Source organism: Chiloscyllium punctatum, chromosome 31 (assembly GCF_047496795.1).
Source record: "Chiloscyllium punctatum isolate Juve2018m chromosome 31, sChiPun1.3, whole genome shotgun sequence".
Lineage (NCBI taxonomy): Eukaryota > Metazoa > Chordata > Chondrichthyes > Orectolobiformes > Hemiscylliidae > Chiloscyllium > Chiloscyllium punctatum.
This window is the reverse complement of record NC_092769.1, coordinates 45,337,488-45,358,594: the sequence shown is the minus strand read 5'-3', so window position 1 is coordinate 45,358,594 and position 21,107 is coordinate 45,337,488. Positions and strand designations below refer to the sequence as shown.

The window sequence follows — 21,107 nt, the reverse complement described above, 5'->3', positions numbered from 1 at the left end:
CCACAATGTGCTGAACTGAACTAGACTTTCTAACTGCCGTTGCCAATGAGATAATACTGAGAGACAGTCTCTATTCAAAGTCTCAAACCACAAAGGTATAAGAGTGGGAGCGGGGGGGGGGGGGGGGGGGGAAGAGTTAACTGATGCTGCCTGAAGGCGTTTTGTATGTACACTATCCCTGTAACTGCAATGTCTCATCAATAAAGACTCAAAGAAGACCTCTCAGAGTTCTGGACCTATTTATTCCTATCCAGCAGGGTTCAGGAATATGAGGACACAGCAGTCAGTCTTCACAGTGAAGGATACGAAGAACATGCCAGTAATTGATAAGGAGACTGAGGAAGGTGAGGACCCAGATAATAACCATTATCGTGAAAGAGTTACAGCTGGGAAAGTTAATGGAGCTAAAGGTAAACAAGTCTCATTGTCCTGATGGAATACATCCCAGGATACCAACAGAGTTAGGGGGTGAAATAGCAAATGCACTTGGAGTCATAGAGTCTGACAGCAGAGACAGGTCCTTTGGCCCAAACTGGCCCATGCCGACCAGAATGTCCATCCACACTAACCCCATTTCACTGCACTTGGCCCATTTGCTTCTGACCCTTTCCTATCCATGTATTTGTCCAAATGTCTTTTACCTGTTGAGTGTTCCTGCCTCAACCACTTCCACTGGCAGCTCATTCCATATACATACCACCCTCTGTAAAACAGTTGCCCCTCAGCTTCCCTTTTATTCTTTCTCCTCCAACCTTAAACTGATCTAATCAATCCGTCCAATCCTTGAGTTCCTGGGAAAAAGACTGAGTGCATTCTCCTTATCCATGCTTCTCATGGTCTTATATACTTCTAGAAAAGAACCCCCTCAGTTTCCTCTGCTCTAAAAATAAAATCCTCACTTGTCCAACCTCTCCCTATAACTCAGACCCCTGAGACCTGGCAACTTCCTTGTAAATTGTTCTGCACTTTTTACAGTTTAATAACTGAAACCTACATTACATTCATCATATTTCCAGTGTTTCCCCACGGTGCTGGAACCGACGTGACAATGCCAATGGATTACAATCCATGATCGAGAATGAACTCCTTTACAACAATCCCGTTTTCATAGTGTTCCCCATGGTGCAGGTATCCTTGTGTCTTTCTGGTTGCATGGTCAATTAAAGACTTGTCCTTCTACAAAGCAAAGTTGTGGCTTAATTGTTCCTGGGAAATGTGCCAGGATTTTCCAGACTTTCACAGACAAATGAAATCTCTCTCCACACTCACCATGCTGACATGGACTTGGCTGTGTCTCAGTACTTTTGCAGTCACACCGAGATTTGAAATATTCGCCCACGGACTGAATGCACACCTTTCCTTCCAGATGAAAAGGCCAATGATATTCAGATCAGCACGGATCAAGTAACTATCAGATCTGAACATGAAGTTCAATTTGTATTTCTCATCCGCAAATCCACCCTTTCAATACAATACAACAGAGCACACAAGTTACCACTGTTAATACAGGATGGAAATTCAAAAGCCAATTGTAGTATTAAACTGTAGTTTCCTTGTTCCCCCAAAGCTTTAAACCTCAGTCTCACTATTTCTCTCTTCTGTGAACTGAAATCCAAACCAATCCCCCCACTCCTTTCCTCCACACCCAGTTCTCACACACTCTCTCTTCGAATTCAGTTTCCGAGCTCCTGATGAGAACCATCCTGCATACACTGCTTCCTGCACACTCTGGCTATCTGACTAAAATCTGACTAAAATGAGCCAAATTAGAATTCTAATTGCAGGCCCATCCTTGTCCCTTTCCATAACAACCCTGAATCTTCACAACAGAGTTCTGATAACTTTCTGCAAAACGCTGCACCACTGATAGTCTGATCACATGTCAGGGTAGCAAGAGAAGGGCCATTCCCCAGGGTCCTGCTCCCAGAGGGATGAAGCTGCTAATGATAGATTAATCCCTCACACCCACAGCCTAATAACTGACCCAGGCACTGACCGATGCTGCACATAGTCCCACAATTGGCCTCCACTGCATTTGTCTCCCCTCCTACAGCACGTGCTCCCGATCATACACGAGTCCAGGTGATTGACAGCAGTTGCTGCCCAATATATGAGAATCCCTACAGTATGGAAACAGGCCCTTTGGCCAAACAAGTCCTTACTGACCCTCCAAACAGTAACTTACACAGACCCATTCCCCCTAACTAATGTAACTAATACTATGGGCAATTTAGAATGGACAATTCACCTGCCCTGCACATCTTTGTGATTGTGGGAGGAAACCGGAACACCCGGAGGAAACCCGCTCAGACACGGGGAGAATGAGCAAATTCCACACAGACAGTCGCTGTGGCCGGAATTGAACCCGGGTACCTGGTGCTGTGAGGCATCATTGCTAATCACTGAACCGTCTCTATCGACGGGAGGGGGCGGGGAGGGAGGACTGGGATAACGGGATTGTAAACCATGAATGAATGTGGTGAACACTGGGGGATGGACAGGTCAGTGAGAGACAGGATCAATGCAGCAGCAGGAGGGGATCCTGGACAAACTGAGCAATGGGAGAGTCTGACAGGAGAGAAACTACAGGAAGGTTCTGTTTGGAGGCTCAGGCAGGGACAGCTGGGAGACAGTATGGCCTGGTGGCTTGGGCAGGTTTACTAATCAGCCTCTTCAAAGATGCTGTTACTCAACTCTGAGCCTGATCCTCCTAGTCCAGAGGTAAGGACACTTACATTATTTCCTGGTGGGCAAGGGATACAGGGACTGCCTTTCAAAAGGAACTCACCTGTGTTGGTGACATGAACAAGACTCAATACAGACTCACTGACAAAATGCTGGCGTACTTGAACTCCATCCAGAATATTAACACCTATAATTCGGCAACGCAGACCCCAATGTACAGAGTTAAATCCTGGATACTAATAACAGCTTTGTGCATGGGAAACGATATCTCATGAATTTGACTCAGATTTTTTGAAGAAGTAACAAAGAGGATTGCTGAGGTCAGAGCATGGACATGATCTACATGGACTTCAGTAACATGTTTGACAAGGTTCCTCATGGGAGACTGGTCAGCAAGGTTAGATCGCATGGAGTACAGAACTGGCTCGAAGGTAGAAGGCAGAGGGTGCTTTTCAGGCTGGAGGCCTGTGACCAGTGGAGTCTCACAAGGATCGGTGCTGGATCCACTACTTTTCGTCATTTATATCCATGATTTGGATGTGAACATAAGAGGTATTGCTAGTAAGTTTGCAGATGATACCAAAATGGGAGGGGTAGTAGACAGTGAAAAAGATTACCTCAGAGTACAAGAGGATCTGGATCACATGGGTGAATGGGCTGAGGAGTTCAGTTTAGAAAAATGCGAGCTGCTGCATTTTGGAAAAGCAAACTTTAGCAGGACTTATACAGTTAATAGTAAGTTCCTGGGGAGTGCTGCTAAACAGAGACATTGGAATGCAGGTTCATAGTTCCTTAACAGTAGAGTAGCAAGTAGATAGGATAGTGAAGGCCACAGTTGGTCTGCTTGTCTTTACTGGTCAGAGCATTGAGTATAGAGGTTGGGAGGTCATATTGCGGCTGTACAGGACATTGCAAAAGTTGCCGAAACAATATTCCATAGAATTCTGTTCTCCCTCCTATCAGATGGATGTTCTTAAACTTTAAAGAGATCAGAAAAGAATTATAGCATGTTGCCAGGGTTGAATAGGCTGTTTTCCCTGGAGCGTCAGAGGCTGAGTGGTGACCTGAAAGAGATTTTTAAAATCAGGCTGGGCATTGATACGGTAAATAAACAAGATATTTGCCCTGCAGTGGGGGAGTACAGAACTAGGGGACTGGGAGGGAGGGTAGGCAGATCGAGAGGGGTGGGACCGAAATGGATGCGGAAAGAGGGGGGGATAGAGAGGGGTGGCACAGAGACGGGTCGGGACAGAAAGTGGGATTAGAGAGGAGGGGAACGCGGGAGGAGGAGGGGAACGTGGGGGTGGGGTGGGGGAGGTTGCGACTGACAGAAAGGGTGAAGGGAACAGACTGGCGGGGAACAGGCCGATTGGGGGGGGGGGTGAAGAGACAGGCCGGTGGGGAAAGGCCGACAGAGGGAGGGGGACAGGCCAACAGGGGCTGGATGAGCTTTGGGTAATGGTAGGTTACAGAGTTAGGGTGGAATGCTGTTCCGATGGTTGGTATGGTCTCATGGGCCGAAAGGCTTGCTTCCACACTGTAGGGATTCTGTCACTGAGTATAGGGATTAGGAGGGCACGTTGTGGCTGAGTAGGGCATTGGGGAGGCCAGTTTTAGAATACTGCATTCAATTGTGGTCTCCGTGATTTCAGAAAGATGTTACCAGAATAGGACTTAACCTCTTAATGACAAGTTCCTGGGAAGTGTTGACAGACAAACAGACCGTGCAGTGTGGGTTGATAGTTCCTTGAAAGTGTGGTTGAAGGTAGACAGGTCGGTGAAGGTGGTGTGCGGTATGCTAGCTGTCATTGAACAGTGCATTGAGTATAGGAGTTGGGACATCATGTTTCGGTTGTACAGCGTATTAGCTCGGCCACTTTTGGAATCCCCAGACTGCTTTCAAATCCAGTCTCCCTGTTCCAGGAAAGATGTTGGGAAACTTGGAAGAGTTCAGAAAAGTTTTTCCAAGGTGTTGCCAGTATTGGAACATTTGAACCATAGGGAGAGGCTGAATAGGCTGAGGCTATTTCCCTGCAGCACTGGACACTTTCGGTGGCTTTATCGAACTTTATAAAATTATGAGGAGCAATGATAGGGTGACTAGTCATGGTTTCTTTTTTTCTCAGGGTAGGGGAGTCCAAACAAATGTGAATCTTTTTTCCAAGGAGGAAATGACAAATTCTAGAAGAGAGATGGCAAGTTTAAAGGATATGAAAACCGAACCAACTGAAGATGCTGTAAACCAGGAAGAGAAACAGAAGTTTCTGGAAAAGCTCAGCAGGTCTAGCAGCATCTGTGAAAAGAAATTAGAGTTAACGTATCTGAGGAAGGGTGACCAGACCGAAACTTTAACTGATTTTTCTTCACGGATGCTGCATGACCTACTGAGCATTTCCAACAACATCTGTGCAAGTTTAAAGGGAGTTGTTTGGAGTATATACCTGAGAGGAACTTTATAAAGTGCGAGTGAGACCACATCTGGAGTAATGACAGAAGTTTTGGTACCTTTATTTAAGGAAATACATCATTCCATCAGAGGCATTTCACAGACGATTGACTGGGATGAATCCTGGTTTGCAGGGATTATCTTTAAAGAAAAGGCTGAAGAAGTTGGGACTTTACTCACTGGATTTGGGAAGAACGAGAGGGGATCTCATTGTAACATGTAGGATTCTTAAGGAGTTTGACAGGGTAAACAATGGGAGGATGTTTCCCAACATGAGGGAGTCTGGAACCAGATTCTGGGTCAGTCACAGAATCACGGGTTCTGTTTTGGATACATCAAGTTTAAGGCAACACCGACACGGGTCAGGGGTTTCAGTAGCAATGGAGCTGGGGTGAGGTGGAGACAAGCAACATTTTAAGAGATTGTAATTCCTGGTGTTTGTAATTGTGTAGATGTCTGATCAGAAGGTCACCTTGGGGTCAGATATGACAGCAATAGTGTCAAGAGTGTGGTTCTGTCTCAGACAGTTCCCAGGGAGAGGGAGGGGCTCAGCAGTCAGGGAAAGTAATTTGTAATAGCAACTGAAGGCAATGGGTTTAACCATTACAACGTTCCGTTGCAGGAAATTGCAGCCAATCCCGTAGTGGGAGTGTGATGAGCAGTTTGATAACTGAGTAATGGAGAGGGATGATGGGGAGGGAGAGCTGGGCATTGTCAGTGTCCATGTGAAACCTAACACGGTGCTTTTGGACAATGTCACCTCCTGGCAGTATGTAGGTGAGAAACAGGAGGGACCGAGGAGAGATCCTTAAGGGACACCAAATACAAGGAATTCAGAAAGGAAAGGGAGAGTCAGGATGGAGTAGGTTTTTCAAACAATGTTGGGTTCAAATATTAGTTTGTAGCAGAATGGGAGAGACGGACATAACTAGAAAAGACAGACAGGTAGAACAAGGAACAATATCTGTGAATTGGGGAGGGGGGTGATGAGGAGGAGGAGCAGCCCAACTCCAAAAGCACTATTCCTACATCAGTGACATCACCCAACTCCACCCTAGTCTCAGCTCATTTACTGAAACACTCGTCCATCCCTGTGTTATCTCCAGACTTCATTATCCAAACACACTCCTGGCCAGCCTCCCACATTCAACTTACATGTAATCTCGAGAGTTATCTAAAACCCTACTGCCCAAGTGCTCACTTGTACCAAAACTTGTTGATCTATCAAAAGGCTCCTATTAACAAGCAACAATTTAAAATTCTCACCCTTGATGTAATTCCTGGCTGTGAACATCCCTGTCTCCCTGCACCACACAACCTGTGAAACCCTGACAACTCATTTTCTTTCAGACTCCCAACGATGTGTTTATTCATTGCTTCACTGGTCTGGCTGTTTCTACTGTTGCCAAGGCAACACGGTCTGGAATTCCCACCCTAACTGCCTCAGACCTGCTTCCCTCCTTCAAAGGTATTCCTGAAAACCTGCTTATTTGGCAATTCTTTTGATCACCTGACCTAATATCCCCATCTTTGGCCTTATGTCAGAAGTTCTCAATAGTATTTCTGTGGAATTATAAATATGATTAAAAAAAAACTGTTGATGATTTGCACACACATTGTCAACTCTTCACTGTCGCTGAGTGAATAATCTATAACAGCTCTTACCCAAACACATTGTGGGAACACCTTCACCACACGAACTGCAGCTGTACAAGGAAGTCAAACATCACCTTCTCTATAGGCAATGGGGCTTTGGCATTGATCACTGGTATCTGTGGAGGGAGAAACACACAGTTGATATTTCAGGGAGTGCAAAATGCATTATAGGGAGGGAAAATGGTGCAGAATTTGGGATTTTCAAATTTGTGTTTTACAATGTGCACTAAGTTCTGTAAAACCTCTCATCACATACTATGAAAATTTCGTTCTCTTCCTGGTCAATATGTCTTTCCTTTCCCCTGCCCTTCACCTTCACACATTTCCAATGCCTTGGTCACAACAACACTGTGCTGCCAGTGAAGTTTATGACATGGTTGAGTATTGCCCCGCCCCTCATTCACTCCGATTGGTTGAAGGACCAACTAGCACCTCGAGCCCCGTTCCCCAACTCTTATTGGTCCTGCGCTGACATCAATAATCCGAGGCCCATTGTGGGCTGGAGCATGCTCAGTGCTTCCTGCTTTTGTTGTTCATCAGGTCTCAGAGAGAGAGAGAGGGCTCATCCCTGTTTCTCCTGATGTCAGACAATAACAACGACTACCTGCATTGTATGGAGCCTTTCACATTGGCAAATCTCCTAAAATGCTTCACGAATGATGGAAACGTTGATTAAAGAGAACGATTTTTAGATGCATATTTAAGGCGGACAGAGGGGTTTAGGGAAGATATTCCAAAGTTTGTGTCCTCGGCAGCTCCAATCGTGGAGTGATATAGGTGGGCAACAGCTTACAATGGAGACAGTTAGTGGCTAACCATAAGTTCACAACCTCATGTCATAGCCCCCTACCCCACACACCAGGCCTCGTTCTCACAGCCTGCCATTACACACTACCTATGGTTAGCCACTAACAGTCTCCATTAACAGCTAATGACCCTCCCCCAGCCAGATCGTTATCCACTCCTTTATCCAACCACTCTTCTCACTCTATCCCCACCTATCCTTTACTCCTTTTATCCTCCCCCCACACTACCTTCTGCACATAAACTGACCTTTTTTTCTCAGTAATATCTGTTCTGTGGAAGGGACACTGAGTCTGAAACTTTAACTCTGATTTCTCTTCACAGATACTGCCAGACCTGCCGAGCTTTTCCAGAACCTCCTGGTTGTTGTTTCTGATTTACATCTTCCGCAGCTCTTTTGGTTTTAATTTACCGGGAGTTTGTAATTCAGGTCCCACAGCCTCTGTCCCAGTCTCTGCTGTCTCTCCCACCCCCACCCAGTGACACTGCACCTGCACAGCTCATGGACATGTGTTGTCTTGCTGGCCACACCCCTCATTCAATCCCATTGGCTGCAGGACCACACAGATTCTCCTCGCATTGGTCTGGAGCTGCCGTCAATCAGCCGGGCCCCATTGTGATGAGAGTGGAGGGCTAATCCCTCTCTCTGCCCTGGGATGAGCTTCATCATTCACAGTGAATGGGACAGTATCAAAGAGCACAGGGCCTGGGGCTAGTCAGCCCATTGGGGCTGTACTCTCTCCCTCTGGAGATGCTGCAAATCTGTCCCAAGTCCCCTCAGCCCCCCAAATCTTTCCTAAAAAAGTAAAATTCTAAGTCTGCTTCAGAATACCTGCTGAATCTGTGTCGTTCAGACTGTTCCAGATGCTCAGAACTTACTGAATAAAATAGAGTTCACATTTTCACCTTGTATTATTTGCCAATTACTTGAAAGTAGTTACTAAAAATTGTGACAGTGTGAACAATTGCTCTCTCTGCAAATTCAAGACCTTGGAACCAAATCTGCACCAGATCGAAATCACTGCTTCACCTTCTCAGCTCCAAGGATAATTATCTGTGCTTCAGCTAGCTCTCTGCAAAAGAGAGGAATGAATCTTAATTTATTAAGATCAAAGAAACAGACCTTCAGTCCAATTCGTCCGTGCCAACAAGGAATACTAAACTAATGGATTGCCATTTACCAGCTATTGGCCTGTATCCATCAAAACCCTTCCTATTCATGTACCCAATTGGAAGCCTTTTAGATGTTGTGATTTTATCAGCCTCCACTACTTCATCTGGTAGCCCCTCCCATACACACACCACACTCAGCTTAAAAACGTTGCCATTTAGATCCCTTTTAAATTGTTTTCCCTCTCAACTTAAACCCAGGTGCTCTAGTTTTGGACCCACCTAACCTGAGGAAATCGGACCCCGGCTGCTCACCTTATTCACACCCCTCGTGATTTTATAAATCTCCATGAAGTCACCTCTCCGTCTTTGACTGTCCAGAGAAAATAGCCCCAGCCTATTCAGCCTCTCCCTGTAGCCCAAATCCTCCAATCCTGGCAACGTTTTTGTAAATCTTGTCCAAACCTTTTCAAGTTTCATAACATCCTTCCCAGAACAGAGTAATTCAAACTGAAAACAGAATTCCAGAAGTGGCTTAATCAATGTCCTGTCCAGCCACAATATGACATCCCAGCTTCTGTATTCAATGCATTGACCAATAACGGAGAGCATTAATGGAGTCCCATTTGCCAGCGGTTCACCCGTATCCCTCTAAATCCTTCCTCTTCATGTACCCAATCAGATGCCTTTTAAATGCTGCAATTGTACTAGCCTCCACCCCTTCCTCTGGCAGTTCATTCCATATTTGCAATGCCCTCAACATGAACAAGATGCCCCTTAGATCCCTTTTAAACCTTTTCCCTCTCACCTTAAGCCTGTGCCCTCTAGTTCTGGACCCACCGAACTTGGGAAAAAGTCCCTGACTGCTCACTTTATCCACGCCCTTCATGATTTTATAAGATCACTTCTCAGCCTCCAACTCTCCAGGGAAAATAGTCCCAACCTATTCAGCCTTGCCCAATAAGCTCAAACCGTCCAACCCTGGCAAAATCCTTGCAAATGTTTTCTGAACCCTTTCAACTTTCTCAACTTTATTCCAAGAACAAGGAGATTTGAACTGAAAACAGAATTCCAGAAGAGCTGTAATCAGTGCCCTGTCCAGCCACAATATGACATCACAACAGCTGCGTTCAATGCATTGACCAATAACGGGGAGCGTACCAAATGCTGCATTCAGTACCCCGCCTCCCTGTGACTCTACTTTCAAGGAACTAGGAACCTGCACTCCAAGGTCTCTTTGTTCAGCAATGTTCCCCAGGACTTTACCATTAAGTGTATAAGTCCTGCCCTGATTTGCCTTTCCAAAATACAACAGCTCACATTTATCTAAATTGAACTCCGTCTGCCATTCCTTGCTCCAATGGCTCATCTGATCAAGATCCTGTTGTATTCTGAACTAACTTTCTTCATTGTACACTACACCTCCAATTTTGGTGTCTTCTGTAAACCTCATATATTCACATCCAAGTCATTTATTTAAGGGACCAATATCCATCCTTGCAGCACATTGCTGCTCACAGGCCTCCAGTCCACAAAGCAACTCTCCATCATCATCCTCTGTCTCCTACCTTCAAGGCAGTTTTGTAATGGCTTGTTCTCCCTTCATTCCATGTTATCTAACCCTGCGAACCAGTCTGCTTTGTGGAACCTTGTTGAATGTCCATATAAACAACATTCAACGCCTGGCTTAATCAATTTTCTTTGTCACTTCAAAACACTCACTCAAGTTAGTGAGACACAATTGTGCATGTACAAAGTCACATTGACTCTCCCTGATCATTCCTTACCTTTCCAAACAGATGGATATCCTGTCCCTCAGAATCCCTTCCAACAACTTGCCTGCCACTGACTTCAGGCTCACTGTTCTCTTGTTCTATGGCCCCTCCTTACCACCTTTTAAAAATAATGGCACCTCACCTGTCGCTATCAATGATACAAATACCTCAGGAGAGGCCCAACAATCAGTTCCCTAGATTTCCAGAAAGTTCCAGGATACACCTGATCAGGTTCCAGGGCTTTATCCACCTTGATGCGATTTAAGACATCCAGTCCCACCTCCTCTGTAACATGGACACTTTTCAAGTTATCACTGTTTATTTCTCCAAACTCTCGAGCTTCCTTATACTTCACCAGTAAAAATGACGTGAAATATTTGCATATCTTTCACACCCCCTGTGGTTCCATAGACAGCCTTGTTGACCTTTAAGGGGTCCTATTCTCTGGTCCAGTTAATCTTTTGTCTGTGATATATTTGTTTAATCTCTTTGGATCCTATTCCAGGACATCCCAGAAAGGCCTACTTCAAGGACCATAATTTTCCTCTGACTTGATCAACAATGCCCTCCAACACATACCCTCCACTTCCTGCAGCTCCGCCTTTACCCCACCCCTCCAGCCACAATAAAGAATATAACCCTGCGGTCTTCACCTTCTACCCCACTAATCTCCAGATACAGCGCATTCACCTTTGTTATTTCTGCTACCTAAAGTCAGACCACACCACTAGAGGCAGATTTCCCTCCCTACCTCTATCTGTGTTCCGCAGAGACCATTCCTTCTGAGCCTTCCTTGTTCGGTCCACACCCTCCCACCAACCCACGCTCCAAACCCTTGACCCTCCCTTACCGCCATGGGAGATGTAAAACATGCGGCCACACCTCCCTCTGACTTCTGTCCAAAACCCCAAAAGGATCTTTTCACATCAAGCAGAGATATGCCTGCACATCCCAAAACCTCATATACTGCATCGAGACACTATGGGAAATTTAACATGGTTCATCCAACTAAACTACACATCTTTAGACTGTGGGAGCAAACTGGAACACCCGAAGGAAACCCTTACAGACACTGGGGAGAATGTGCCTACTCCAACACAGACAGTCGCCCGAGGCTGGAATCAAACCCAGGTCCCTGGTGCTGAGGAAGCAGCGCTAACCACTGAGCCACAATACTGTGCGATCTTTGGTGCTGATGTGCTGCCCCACTGATACCTCAGTCACTCACCCTGCCTCATGTCCTGATGACGGAGTGAAATTATCGCTAGACACTTAATCCAGAGACCCAGATAACGTTCTGGGGACCCGGGTTTGAATCCCATCACGGCAGATTTTGGAACGTGAATTCAATAAATATCTGGGAAAAAAAACCTAGTGACGACAAGGAATCCATTGTCAATTGTTGGAAAAACCAATGTGGTTCACTCACGACCTTTAGGGAAGGAAAAATGCCATCCTTACCTGGTCTGGTCTGCATGGAACTCCAGACCTATAGCAACGGGGTTGACTCTTATCCGCCCTCTGGGTAAACGCAGCAATAAATGCTGGCCGAGCCAGTGACTGCCTCATCCTGTGAATGAATAAAGAAAACAGGTCAGGTTTTGTTCCTTCTCTAGTAGGTACATCCTACAAACTGAATCTGAAATGTTCTCGTACACACTGAACAAATACCTTTCCATCCAAGCCCTAAACACTACAGCACTCCGAGGCCATGTTGGTAAAGTTAAAACCACTTATCATTGTATCCATATTGTTCTTATAGATAACTGAGATCTCTCGGTAAAATTGTGTCTCAATTCCCCGCTGACTATTGGGAGAGAATCTATAATACAATCCCAGTAAGATGGTCATCCCTTTCTTATTTCTCAGTACCAACCAAATAACATGCCTGGAGGTACTCCCAGGAATATCCTCCCGAAGCCCAGCCATAATGTTATCCCTAATCAAAAACACCTCTCTCCCTGCTCTGTTGGCCACTTTCTATCCTCGCTATAGCATCTATACCCTGGAACATTAAGCTGTTAGTCCTGTCCATCTCTGAGTGATGCTTCTGTAATTGTGGTAATATCCCAGTGCCATGTTCAAAACCATACCCTGAGCCCACCTGCCTGACCTGTCAGGTTTCTTGCACTGAAATAAATGCAGTGCAACCGGTCCGTCGCACCTCATTCTGTGACTTGCTCTTGCCTGCCTTGACAGTCTGACTGGTGAACAGTACCAGCCTCAGACTCACCTCTTTTCTCACTCTCTCTTTAGGATTACCCCGACTCCCTCACTGGTTTAATGCCTGCGGAGTGGCACGAGCAAATCTCCCTGCTCGTCAGGACCCCATGCTTTCCCCTTCCTATGCCATTGGTACCAATATACAATGTCCTCCCACTGGTTATTTTCCCTTTTGAGAATATTCTGCTCCCTCTGTGAGACATCCTTGACACTGGCACCAGGGCAGCACCACCCCATTCTGATGTCTCACTGTCAGCAGAAACGGCAGACTGTGTCCCTGACTAGAGAGTCCCCTATCACCATCGATCCTGTGGAACTGGATATACCTCACATTATGTTCGAAGCCAGTCTCAGTACCAGTAACTTGACTGTCAGTGCGACTTTCCCGTGAAAGTCTATTACCACCTTCATTTTCCAAAACAGTATACTTGTCTGAGATGGGGATAGCCACAGGAGACTCCTGCAGTACCGACCTACCCCTCCTAGCTTTCCTGGAGGTAACCCATCTACCTGACAGTATCTGCAGTATCCTGCATTCCTGAGACTGCCACCTATCACACCCCTCAGCTCCTGTCAATTCCTCACTGCCTTTAATCACTCCTCCACCAATCCATGCGATCCAATAGGATTTGCAATCACACTTCCTGCAGGCATACTCATCAGGGTCATCGAAACTCTCCCTAATCTCCCACATCCGACAGGAACAGCACGCCACTCTACAACAGGCTATCTCTCCACCTTAACAATCTACAGACCAAGACAAAGGTACAGTCTTACTGCTCGAAAAATACTGCCCGAGAATAACTTAATGCTTAAGTTTTATATCTTAAACATTTAATCAAGAGACCATAAGACATTAAAAAGAAATCCTCACCTGACTCACTATTGTAGATTTAATAAAATAAAACCGACTAAGATTGATATTTGAAGAGACTGAAACTCACTGAGCTGATCCCCGGCTCTGAGTACTTCCAAGAGTGAGGTCTCTCTGAGGACAGCTGTGAAATATCTCTGTTTTTCTTCTCTGCCCACTCCATTTCCAGAGAGGTTTTTAACTTCACAGCAAGTCAGCTCAGAGAGGTCACTGCTTGGTTTTATTCACTGGGGGTATGCCTTTGATGCCCAGACCAGTATTCATTGGCCACCTTTACTTGTCTTGGAGAAAGTGGTGGTTAACCGCCTCCCTGAAATGCTGCAGTCCATGTACACCACAGTGATGTTTGGACAACAGTCCCCCTCTGGCCCCACAACCCTCCCTGTCTCTGTAATCGCCCTTCGGCTTCAGAAATTACATGTCCGTGGCATAAGATTTTTATTTGGATTCATTTTTGTTTCATAAACACCCCCCCCACCACCACCAAAAGTGAAATATTTCACTCCCAAACAAATTTCTGTTGATTGACCTTTTGGAGAGGCTGACACATGGACGTTGCAATATTTTATCTCACATTGTACACGTAGAATGATGGAACTTTCTTTTAAACATTGCTAAAAAGGGAGGCAATGGCTTAATGGTATTCCTGCCAGATAAGTGACATGTGCAATGTTCCGAGGATTACGGATAGAATCCCAACATGGCTGATGGCAGCATCGGAATTCAATACAATCTAGAATGGAAAGGAGAATGATGACCATGAAACTATTGTTGATTGTAAGAAAACCCATCTGGTTCACTAATGTCCTGTAGGGAAGGAAAAGGTCATCCTCACCTGGTCTGGCCTACATGTGACTCCAGACCCACAGCAATGTGGTTAACTCTCAACTGCCCTCAGGAAAAGTACTTTAAAAACTGTTAACAAGTACTCCGCAGGTAACACTTAAAAACTGGCTGTTCACATTGGGACCATGTGAATTTCTGAACGGCCTGAACTAAAACTGAGTTTCAGCTTCACCTTCTCCCTATCTCACATCAGTCTGTTTACACCCAACTCAAGAACACTCTCATTGAGCCAAGCAGCCCTCACAGTGCAGCCCTGTCATTTTCATTGTCTGCTCACACCTACACTGCCCTCAGCCTCCTGGACTGTTCTAATGCATCTCAATGGGAGCTCAGGGACAGCACCTCATCTTTCAGCTCAGCCCTTTGTAACCCCAGAGTCAACATGGACCTCAGCAGTTTCTGAATGAACAGACAGTTGTCAGAAGCTGGAACATTCCACCTGAAAAGGTACTGGAATTTGAGTCCAAAAGGACTTTTAATGGGAAGTTTGCAGGTAATTGAAAATATGAAGTTTACAGGTTAACATCATGAAGTGGGTGATTGGGTCTAAATTTGAGAGTTCTTACAAAGAGAATTTGGATAAATCTGTGCTCCCTCTCAGGCTAATACCTCCTTCCTCAGCTGCAGGGCCCAGAACAGAGCACACACCCAAAGGATGATCCAACCATGAATTTGTACATCTTTCTGCTTAACAAAAATATTGGAGATATTTTTTCACAAACAGAACAGACAAACCTTTCTCCTTCCACAGTTAAATACCAATGATATTCAGATCCTGATGACTCCATTGACTGTAAAAACTTGATTTTGAGATCCCAGGCTCAATTATTCTGATTTAATATCCTATGAAATGAATTCACAAAACAAAACTCTCAGTCAGTGCAGGAAGAATATAAAGACATACTTTTTTCTTGGTATGTGCTTGATGTGTAAATGCCTCTCTTCAAGTTGCATGCCCCCCCCACCCCCCAAATCGTAGGAAGGGGACATGCACATACGCCTCACTGTACCTTACCCCCAATAAAAATGGCGGCCATATCCCAGGACCTTTCACCGCCTGAGGGCCGCAGCCATTTTCCCATCTGCTGCAAACGCTGGATTAAGAGTTGCTAATTCAGACTTACGAACCACGCAGTGTGTAATTAAAACTTCCCAGTCTAAAGTGACTCATTATCTCCCTGTCTCTGAGGCCAATCTCCCCTTCCCTGTTTGCGTCTCCCACATTCACCGACGGCCGAGTCACGTGGCACTGCACAGGCAGAGTTACTGGTGACGTGTCATCCCACTAGCCACGCCCCTCATTCACTCCCATTGTTTGGATGACCAGCTGGTTCCACTTGGTCCACCAGTCCCACCATTTTTTCCTATTGGTCCGAAGCTTCCACCAATCAGCTGGACCCCATTGTGAGGTCAGTGGTGGGATCCTCCCCCTGTCTGAATCAAACCTGGACTGTGTATGGATGGTGTGAATCAGGAACAACAAGCAGAAGGTGCTGGAAAAGCTCAGCAGGTCTGGCAGCATGTGGGAACAGAAATCTGTCCAGTGGCCCTTCCTCAGATCCGATGGGAGCTGGGAAAATTAGAATTCTGACAGTGTGGAAACAGACCATTCGGCCCAAAGGCTCCACAGCGTCTCTCCGAAGGGTATCCCATCCAGACCAATTCCCCTGACATATTACTGTATAGTTCTCCTGACTAATGAACCTAACCTACACATTCCTGAGCATTATGGGAAGTTTAGCTTAGCCAATTCAACCAACCTGCACATCTTTGTACTGAAGGAGATAGGGGTTAAAGAGTAAATAATAGGCAGGGAAAGAACCAAAAGAGAGACCAGAACATTTGGAAAGACAAAGGAGTGGATTACGATCTGGCTGGGAGGGTGCATAGCTGTTAATGGAGGGGACAGGAACCTGTGTCTGGCAGCATCTCAGTGGAGGTGGCAGAAATGGCGACTGATGATCCACGTTCTGCTGCAAAAACAGATCCCGAGCTTCCAGCTGTCTACCACTTTAACATATGAGTCTGTTCCCTGGCCAACATCTCTGTCTTATGCTTACTGCAGTGTTCCAGTGAGGCCAGAACAGACCAAATGGCCCCGTATTTCAAGGACTGCAATTTCCCCTCCCATATGGTCAATACCATCCAATGTATCTCCTCCACTTCCCGCACCTCTGCCTTTGAAACCCACACCTCCAACTGCAACAAGGATAGAACACCCCCCGCCCCCACCCCCAGTCCTGACTTTCCACCCAGATACAACACATCATCCTCTGCCATCATTCCATCACCTACAATCAGACCCACCACCAGATTCTTAAGGGGTTTGACAGAATAAATAATAATGTGTCTGAGGGCAAACACTGAGAGGGGAGTCTGAAACCAGATTCTGAGTCAGTCACAGAATCAAGGGATCTGTTTCGGATTTGTCACGTTTAAGGCAACACAGACACGGTAAGGGGTTTCAGTAGCAATGGAGCTGGGGTGAAGAGGAGACAAGCAACGGTTTGGAATTCCTGGTGTTTGGGATTGTGTGGATGTCTAATCAGAAGGTCAGCTTGGGGTCAGATATAACTGCAATACTGTGAAGAGTGTAGTTCTGCTGCATAGTTCCCAGTGAGAGGGAGAGGCTCAGCATTAAGGGGAAGGAATTTGTCCGGCAACGGGTTTAACCATTACAATGTTTTATTGGAGGAAACTGCACCTAATCGAGTAGTGGGAATGTGATAAGCAGTTTAATAACTGAATAACAGTGGAGTAGTTGGGAGGGATGATGGGGAGGGAGAGCTGGGCATCGTCAGTGTACATGTGAAACCCAACATGGCACTTTTGCACAAGGTCACCTCCTGGCAGTATGCACATGAGATACAGAAGGGACTAAGGACACCAAATGCAAGGAATTCAGAAAGGAAAGGGAGAGTGGAGATGTAGCAGGATTTAGGGAGAGAAGGACGGAACCAGAAAAGACAGAACAAGGAACAATATCTGTGAATCGGTGAGGGGGACTGATGAGGAGGAGGAGGAAAGAGAGTTGGAAAGTCTGTCGTTTAGTGAGATTAGGTTAAAGGGTCAAGGTGAGCTCTGATAAGGCTTGACAAGAGACTGGAGGAAGATATAAGTTTAGGACAAAAACCAGGAACACTACGTGACGCAGCTTGGCTTGGCGGGCTAGTGGGAGGGAGGGAAGCAGCAGATCGGATTATCTCAGTCTTAGTGACAGAGAAACTCCATGTGCTCCTCACTCATTGTTGGAGAGAAGGATGGAGGAGACAGGATGATGGACAGTGTTTCACAAAGAAACAAAACCAGGGTTAGTGATATTCAAAGTGAGTGTACAAACCTAATGTATTTAACCTTTATCCAAAATATTAAAACAAACGACTGAAGTCCTGGTTCGAATCCCATATTGGCAGGTGGTGGAATCTGAATTCAAGAAAAAAATAACGAATTAGGAATCTCCTGATCTCCATAGAACCATTGTCAATGGCGAAAAACGTCCTGCCAATCTGACAGTGGCCCAGGCAGCGACTCACTGTATTAATCACTGCAAAGTCTCAACAAAGGAATGAAACTGGATGGACCACTCGGCATCTAACAAGGCACCATTTAATACAACCACAGAATCAGCCCTCTCGATGGTGCAACGTCCTCCAGACTAATATCTGGATTTTGGGGCCAAAATGTGCAGAGCTGTCTCACAGACCAATCAAGGAACAGCCTGACATAGTCATACTCATGAAATCAACCCTTACAGACAATGACCAGACACCACCATCACCATCCCAAGATATTGAGATTGTGGTGCTGGAAAAGCGCAACAGGTCAGGCAGCATCCGAGGAGAAGGAGAATCGACGTTTCGAGCCTAAGCCCTTCATCAGCCTGACCTGCTGAGCTTTTCCAGCACCAGACTCTTGACTCTGATCTCCAGCATCTGCAGTCTTCACTTTCTCCTGAAATCTCTGGATATGTCCGGGTCCCACCAGCAGGACAGATCAGGCAGAGGTGGTGTACAGAGAGGGAGGATTTGCCCTGGGAGTACTCAGCATTGACTCCGGAGACCAGGAAGTCTCATGGCTCCTGCTGATTACCACGTCCCGTCCTCCCTTGGCTGATGAATCACTTCTCCTTCATGTTGAACAACATTTGGAGGAAGCACTGAGGCAATAAAATGGTGTCAAACGCACTCTGGGTACAGGATTTCAATGTTCACAATTGAGACGAGCTCTGCAACAGAATTACTGACTGAGCTGGCCAGGTCCTAAAGGGTATAGCTGCTCAACTGAGTCTACAGCGGGTGGTGAGGGAACCAACAAGAGTGTAAAACATACTTGATCCCATTGTTATGAATTGACCAGCGGCAGATCCATCTGGCCATGACAGTATCAGTACGAGCGACCATCACACATTCCTTTTGGAGACAAAGTCTTGCCTTAAAGTTGAGAAAAACCTCCATTGTGTTGAGTGACACTATAATCGTTCTAATTGGGACAGACTTCGAAGAGGTGTAGGATCTCAAACTGGATCTCTCTGAGGCACTGTGGGACATCAACAGCAGCAGAACTGTACTCCAGCACAATCTGTAATCTCATGGGTTTGTAAATCCTGCTCTCACCCATCACAATGGACAGGAAAGGAGGGCATGCCATGAGCAGCACCAGACAGACCTAAAAATGAAGTGCCAACCTGGTGAAGCTACCAAACAGAACTACCTGCATATCAAACAGCATCAGCAGCAAGCAACAGAGCTAAGTGATCCTACATCCAATGGAACAGATCAGAGCTCTGCAGTTCTGCCACACCCAGTTGTGAACGGTGATGGACAATTAAACAAATCACTGAAGGAAGCATCACAGATATCCCCACCCTTACTGATGGAGGGGCCTCACACATCCACGCACCAGATAAGATGACAGCATTTGCTGCAATCTTCAGCCAGAAGTGCAAAGTGGGATGATCCATCTCAGCCTTCTCCAGTGGTTTCCAACATCATAGATGTGAGTTTTATACCAGTTCGGTTGAGTTTGAATAACATCAGGAAACGGTTCAGTAGTGCAAAGGCTATGGGTCCTGCTAACATTCTGGCAATAACACTGATAGATTGTGCTCCAGAACTTGCCACCCACCAAGTCACGTACCGCTCCTGCACTGACATCGACCAACAACGTGGAACATTGCCCTGGGATGTTCAACACAAAAACACAGGGCAATCCAACCCAGCCAATTTCCATCTATCAGTCCACACTCGATCAGCAGTAAAGTGATGGAAGATGTCATCAACAGGGCTACCAAGCAGCAGCTGCTCAGCAACAGCCAGCTGAGTGACACTCATTTTAGGCTCCACCAGGGCCACTCAGCTCCCGATTGTGTTACCGCCCTGATTCACAACCTGACAACAAGCTGAATCCCAGAGGCGAGGGGAGGGTGACAGCCCAGTCCCACTCCAAGATCACTAATTCTCGCTGATTCCACCCTTGTCTCAGCTCATATACTCTCATCCACCTTGTGTTATCTCCAGACTTCATTATCCAAACATACTCCTGGCCAGCTTCCCACATTCAACCTCCCTGTAATCTCAAGAAAAACTAAATCTCTGCTGCCCAAGTAATCCCTCGTACCAAAACTTGTTCTTCCATCAAAAGGCTCCTATTCATAATCAACAACATAGAGCCACAGAGACGTACAGCTTTGAAACAGACCCTTCAATCTAACCCATCCATGCTGACCAGATATCCCAACCCAATCTAGTCTCACCTGCCAGCATCCGGCCCACATCCCTCAATTTAAAATTCTCACTCTTGATTTAATTCCTGGTTGTGATCATCCCTAGCTCGCTGCATCTCACACCCTTTGAGACCTCGACAACCCATTCTGTTCGAGACGCTCAATGACCTGTTAATTCATTACTTCACCTGTGTGGCTGCTTTTACAGTTGCCAAAGCAACAAGGTCTGAAATTCGCAGCTAAAACCTCACAGGTCTGCTTTCCCCCTTTAAGACATTCCTCAAAACCTGCTTATTTGGCAATGCTTTTGGTCACCTGACCTAATATCATCCTTCTCTGGCCTTATGTCTAAAGTTCCCAATAATATTTTTATGAAATTATAAGCAGGATAATAAAACTACAAACTGTTCTTGATTTGAACATTATCTTCAAATGTCTGTTGCTGTAATGAATACTCTGTAATGTCTCTTACCCAACCACATTGTGGGAGCACCTTCACCACACAAACTGCAGCTGTACAAGAAAGTCAAACATCACCCTCTCCACAGGCAGCAGGGCTTTGGCAATGATCACTGGTATCTGTGGAAGGAGAAACACAGTTGATGTTTCAGGGAGTGCAAAATGGATTAAAGGGAATGAAAATGGTGTAGTATTTGATAATTCGAAATAGAAGGAAAATGCACTTGCTAATTAGAAAAAAGAATTCTTGACTGTCAAAGATTTTCCAGAAAAAAATTAATAAGCAGCACATGGTCAGGGGCTGGGTGGCAGTGAAAAATTAACTTACAAAAATGTCTGTAAAAGTAATGGTAAAATACTTAACAGACCAAAAATACACCCATTGTTCGATACTGAGCAAGCTAGACATTGACAAAGTGGTCATGAGGGAGCCCAGAGATGAAGCAGAACAGTGTAAGCTGTTATGATCCCACAGTCATAGAGATGTAGAGCACCGACATAGACCCT

General features: G+C 45.7%; 1 long non-coding RNA gene across 1 annotated transcript in view; it reads right to left on the bottom strand.

The window, feature by feature from the left end:
• LOC140456821 (uncharacterized) overlaps window positions 1–20,714 on the bottom strand; it is a 41,056-nt gene extending 20,342 nt beyond the window's left edge. Inside the window, exons 1-5 of the long non-coding RNA XR_011953158.1 lie at window positions 20,614–20,714; window positions 17,760–17,842; window positions 15,155–15,262; window positions 11,938–12,046; window positions 6,797–6,903 (exon numbers count right to left, since the gene is read on the bottom strand). This is a non-coding gene — a long non-coding RNA (uncharacterized lncRNA). The remainder of the gene's footprint in view (window positions 1–6,796; window positions 6,904–11,937; window positions 12,047–15,154; window positions 15,263–17,759; window positions 17,843–20,613) is intronic.
• Window positions 20,715–21,107: the final 393 nt, after the last annotated feature.